Source organism: Triticum aestivum, chromosome 1A (genome assembly GCF_018294505.1).
Source record: "Triticum aestivum cultivar Chinese Spring chromosome 1A, IWGSC CS RefSeq v2.1, whole genome shotgun sequence".
In the NCBI taxonomy this organism is placed as follows: Eukaryota; Viridiplantae; Streptophyta; class Magnoliopsida; order Poales; family Poaceae; genus Triticum; species Triticum aestivum.
The window spans coordinates 550,068,393-550,073,991 of NC_057794.1; the positions used below are offsets into that span (position 1 = coordinate 550,068,393).

General features: G+C 44.5%; 1 long non-coding RNA gene across 2 annotated transcripts; it reads right to left on the reverse strand.

Moving 5' to 3' along the window:
* Positions 1 to 243: 243 nt before the first annotated feature.
* LOC123066033 (uncharacterized) lies at positions 244 to 3,135 on the reverse strand. 2 transcript variants are annotated; one of them, XR_006431204.1, is made up of 3 exons: positions 2,813 to 3,135; positions 2,632 to 2,726; positions 244 to 695 (listed from the first exon to the last, which is right to left on the reverse strand). It is a non-coding gene; the product is annotated as an uncharacterized lncRNA (long non-coding RNA). The 2 variants fall into 2 exon arrangements; XR_006431210.1 differs by having other exon boundaries at positions 244 to 2,244.
* Positions 3,136 to 5,599: the final 2,464 nt, after the last annotated feature.

Genomic DNA, 5,599 nt, shown 5'->3' on the forward strand with positions numbered 1-5,599 from the left:
GTTCTATTACACGCTTGTATCACGCCTCTACTCATGTGGGCCCATTGCTTATAGACGCTATGTTGAGACGTCATATTTGCCTCTTAATGTGAATAAGCTTGTTTGTGGCTATGCGGTATTTTACTTTAATCGGTATTTGATTATTAATATTACCTTGTATTCCTCATTTCAAATTCAGTTACTTTATTATGATAGGGATGGATGTTTAGATTGATCAAATATCAATATATAAAGGCATCAATCCACATCAGCAATTGCATTCGCAAGCAATCCATTCTTAGAATTAGCATCCTTTGTACCAAATATAGGAACAAATACATCCACTAAAAGTGTATGGAAACATGGAGTTCACAACTGAATCAGATCAAACATTCATGTGAAATATGTAAATAATTAAAAGATACTACAAACTAGAACTAAGCTTTCCATAGATTATACATAATATGTGTTCATTTAAAGACTAATTCTTGTGTGGTTGCTCCTTGCTCCTGCAATGCATTCCAATTCTAAATTCTCAGCTACCCTGGAAGAAAAAAATTAACAGAGAGAAGTTTAGAACATAAGCTTTTGGATTGGTGCAAGATGAAATGTTCTATGATGAAACTGTGAGAGATGTTCCCTGCAAATGTCTTGACGTTGTCTTGGAGCACAAATGTCTTAGGTTGTGTTGGAGTGGTCAGCTTTGGCTTTTTGACCTAAAATGTTTCAAAGTTGTAACAGATTGGCAGGCAAACAACAATTGGCATAACCATGCAAGCGTATGTGATTGAATTGACTCAAACTATATCTAGTTTGGATATATTTCAAAATGTACATAATTTGGCTTGTTCCGATCTTACTCATGCCTAATTAAGATGCAGAAAGACTTCCACAAATGGTAAAATTATGAAACATACTAAGCATCTACGTAGCTAAAGTAAAGAAAAGCATGAAAACAATATGTACAGTTAATTAGTGGTGAAACAAGAAGTACGCCCTGTCTGCTGCACACAGTCATGTGAAGCCATGTATAACTAATAAAGTGCAGACCACATAGACATGTCATTTTGCTTCGTAAGTAGTAGGGCAAGCCAACAGACGCTGGTTTGCGAAAGCTAAAGCTATACATAGTTAATCAAAGATGAGGTATTTGATAAAATGACAACACTTTTCCTCGTACATTTATCATATGACCCACCTTTCTTTTTTTTTTGATAAAATTGCACATGCTTCATTGATAGCTAGACAAAATGGCACAAGCGAAACTTTTTCCTCTATTTCTACATATGGGCCCGCACATCAGATTATTTGGGACGGTTTTGCCCTTTAGCTTGTTTCCTCTAGTTCAATTAAACCTATCAGTCGATACAAGAAACAGGCACGAGACAGGAGGATAGGAAGAACAGCTCTGCCGTCCTTCCTATTGACAAGCTGTGCGTTCCCCATTGCCATCTCGCCATGCTTAGCCCGTTCTCGTGCCATCGCCTCGCCGCAGCTTTTCCCCTTTGTCTCCAACAAACAGTGGCCACTTTTTCAGACCGTGCAGTTTGATTCCTGCTCTCAAGTCCTCCTATCCTCGCAACTCCACATCCCTACCCCATGTTGTGAAGTGTGCCATATCATGTGTATGTTGATTACATCCCTACATGCTGCCAAAGTGTGCTACCTAAATATCTGAATCAACAAGCATCCATATCCTGTTGTTGTCAGAAGCTGCAACTAAGCTAGCAACTCGTAGCAATATTTAGAGCCAATTACTTTCTTCAGGCAGCAACTACGTCCGTTACAAAGATAGCATCGAGCAAGTACAAAAGCTACAGCTAGCCAGTAGCTTTAGCGACGTGAGCGAACAACGCACGCTCTAGCAGGCCGAGCGACCAATGCAAGCGAGCGAACCACAAGAGGGACACCCAATATGGTGCACGGCAGCGTCGACATCAGGGCATAAGAGAGGGTCACGCGGCGGCATTAAGAAGATGTCAAGGCACACTTCGAAAGAACAGCGCGGCGAGAGCAAGAAGCGGTGCTTGCCTTCCGCCGCTTGGCGAGGGTGCATCGAGGTCACCACGAGACATTCACGCCTCCCCCTCCACATGAATGGACGGGTGGGCAGAGCACGGCAAGGCGACGGCGGGAGAAGAGCAGCGCCTGGGAGGAAGGATGGCGAGGTGGCGGCCCTGTTGTTCCTCTCCTTCTGTCTCGCGGCTAATTTTGGTGCAGGAAGGCAAAATCGTCCCAAATAATGTAACGTGCAGGCTCTTTGATCTAGAAATAGAGGAAAAAGATCAGTTTGTGCCCTTTTGGCCAACTATCAGTCTAAAGTGTGCCATTTTATCAAAGAAAGTGAAAGGTGTGTCATAGGATCAAAGTATGAGGAAAATTGTGTCATTTTATTAAATTGCTCTTAAAAGATGCGGGTAGGAATCATGTTGTGATAGCAGATTAAAGTGAAGCTCTCTTACAACAAGCAAATGCAACCAGCTTAATGGCAAGTCATTCTATCATACTGGCATAATGGGATTCGAGGTAGCACCTGCTAGTAAACCAGATTAATGTACTCGCTCCTTTTCCGCTAAAAGGGCGAACTACCGATTCGTAAGTTACAGGGTGGGATAAAGAACAGAAAATGTGTACACAAGTTGCAGGACGCACCACCAATGTGATTGCTCCATCAGATCTGAATCTGATACATGAGTTCCCTGATTAATGCTGGTTGGTCCTAATGGTGAGATTTGTTGACAACTAATCTGGATATAAGAGGCGTGAGATGCGTAAATGAAAGATGTATTGTTATGATGGTAAACTGTAGAGCAGATGGGATTCGAGGGAGCACCTGCTTGATTACTGTATAATGGTAAATTGTACAGCAGATGGGATTCGAGGGTGCACCGGCTTGATGTGGCAGAATTTTGGCAGGAGGATGACGCCGGCCTGGACCCGGCTTGCGGACGTTGAGGACGACGCCAAGAGAGGTGCGGCCTGGGGACGAGGAGGACAAGGGAAGCCGGCCGGGCACTGACTGGTGAGGTCGTCGACGGAGGAGACCAGACGTAGCCGGCAGAGCGCACCGCTCGGGGTGAGGCTTGGAGCCGCCGCAGATTGGATATGGTGGGTTGAAGAAATTGGGAGCGGAAAAGATTGGGTGCGTGGGAGACGACCCCACGATTATACTATTAGTTAGTGAAAAAACAAATCCAAAACAAACGCGGGATCCATCCATAAAAAAAGCGGTAAACCAAAACGAATTTGGGAGCACCAAAATTTTAGTCCAAAGATAAAGCCGCGTATGAAACGTCTCAAAATTCGTCCCTAACTTATTTAAAATATTTATTTATTTTATAAATGGGAGTACCTAGAACTCATCTAGATGAGACGTAATTTGGTCTCATTCACCTAAAAAACAAGAATGGATACAACCCACGTCAGCACACACGCATCTTCTAGCATCACATCCAATGGCTATAAAAAATGAATGAGACCAAATTAAATCTCATCTAGATGAGTTCTAGCAAAACTGTTTATAAATACCTAGTTCTTATAATAATTTTGCAGCGTCTTTCAATCGTCTTAAGAAGCGTCTTTATTTTGCTAGTATCCATGGATGTAGAGGCGAAACTAAAAACGTCCTAGAAAAAGCGACCTTACTCGACAATTTTGTTGTAGCGATCGCCGTCACGCCGGAGGGCTTCTGGTGCTGCCCCACGCCGACGACGCTGCACAAGAGCCTCAAGAACCCGCATCACCACCACGGCCATGGCGGCGGCAACAGCCACAGCCATAGCCATAGCCACAGCAAGCAGCAGCGCAAGATCCCATCGGTGCCCCCGTCCGTGGCGCCCTCCGTGCAAAACGAGCCCTCCGTGCAGAATGCGCCTTCCGTGACCGACAAGCTATGCCCCATCCATGTGTGTTATGTCAGAATTTAAAACCGCTAGCACTGATTTTCAGAGAGTGTGCTTACAAGACTGCTTAATTTCTTCTCACGTAGTGTGATTATGATTTGCTTTCTACAGATTTTTTAAGTATCCGATTGGTTGAGTGCTTTGAACATGTACACCTAAGTATCCGTTCACCCTTTTGTATTATCTAAATCAGTGTGACTGTTTTAGTACCTTAACCCTGAATCGCGTTGTGATTCATGGTCTTTATTTCAAGTGATAAGAGCTGTGATTGACTCACTAGGGTGACCATGTCTTAGTGAGAAGCACCGTAGTAGCCTTTTTGTAAGTGGACAAGAGATATCATTGTTCGTGGCTTTATACATTTTTAGATAAATGGATCTAATTATGGAAGTAACTATGGTATCTACATAGATTACATGTTTGCTCATATTTGCCTTGTGTTTTAGGCCAAAGGGGCAGATGTTAGAGATGCCCTCCTAGCAGCAGGTGAATACCACCTCATGTCAATCATCTAACATTTCCATAACAAATTTGCATCCATTTCTTTAGATACCGCCGAGGGAGCGGATGATGGAGGCGGTCTGCAGATGGCGTGCGAGTCAAGGAGGTCCACCGCAAGCGGCCGATGATGGGCGCACCGTGGATGACATCTCCGGTGGAAAGATGCATCCATGCCCGGCCACCTCTCCACCATGACGTGCCAGCCAGTTCTCTCTTGCCCCTCCTTCTACACTGGATCGCCGCCTCACCCACCAGTAAGGCTCTCTCCACTCCCTGATCTCTATTCGTTCCATCGTCTTAGCTTACAGGGCCTAGTTTGGTACTGGTCAGGAGGTGGCGAGGTACTAGATCCTCTACCATCATAGCTCCGATTGTAAAACAGAATACATCCAAAGCTATCTGAGATGGACAAGCAACCATAGCCATCGGCAATGCCTTTTTAGGTTTTCCCTTGTATTAACTGCAAGTTATGCTCGCTATTGGTTCAGTGTCCAAACAGTTTCATGTCAGATTTAGTAGTATAATTAGGTGACAGAAGAAATTAGACAGAGGCCGGTTTGATCCATACACATATGGACTGACGGCGACAACTACATGACTTATTCAGAGATTTACGTCCGCTTCTCAAAACCACAGAGTAGGTCGTGCCATATCGTGTTTGTTACTTGGTCCTGTCCTTTCTTCGACTAGGCACCTTCGCAACCACTTGAGCGGCAGTGTAGCACCATATCTCAGGCTAGAACAGAGGGCTATTGTTCTTACCCATTTGCCACCTAATTTATATGGTTATGCTATGAACCATTCTTCGTAAGGTGGCCTCAGAGGAGTTTGGAGTGTCCAGGGGAAGGAGAAGCGAAGATAAGGATACCTGGTGGTGGAATGATGATGTCTAGAATGCGATTAAAGAGAAGAAAGATTGCTTCAGATGCCTATACCTGGATAGGAGTGCAGAAAACATAGAGAAGTACAAGATGGCGAAGAAGGCTGCAAAGCAAGCTGTTGGTGAAGCAAGGGGTCGGGCATATGAGGACCTCTACCAACGGTTAGGCATGAAGGAAGGCGAAAGGGATATCTATAAGATGGCCAAGATCCGAGAGAGGAAGACGAGGGATATTGGCCAAGTCAAATGCATCAAGGACGGAGCATGCCAACTCTTGGTGAAGGACGAGGAGATTAAGCATAGATGGCGGGAGTACTTCGACAAGCTCTTCAATGGG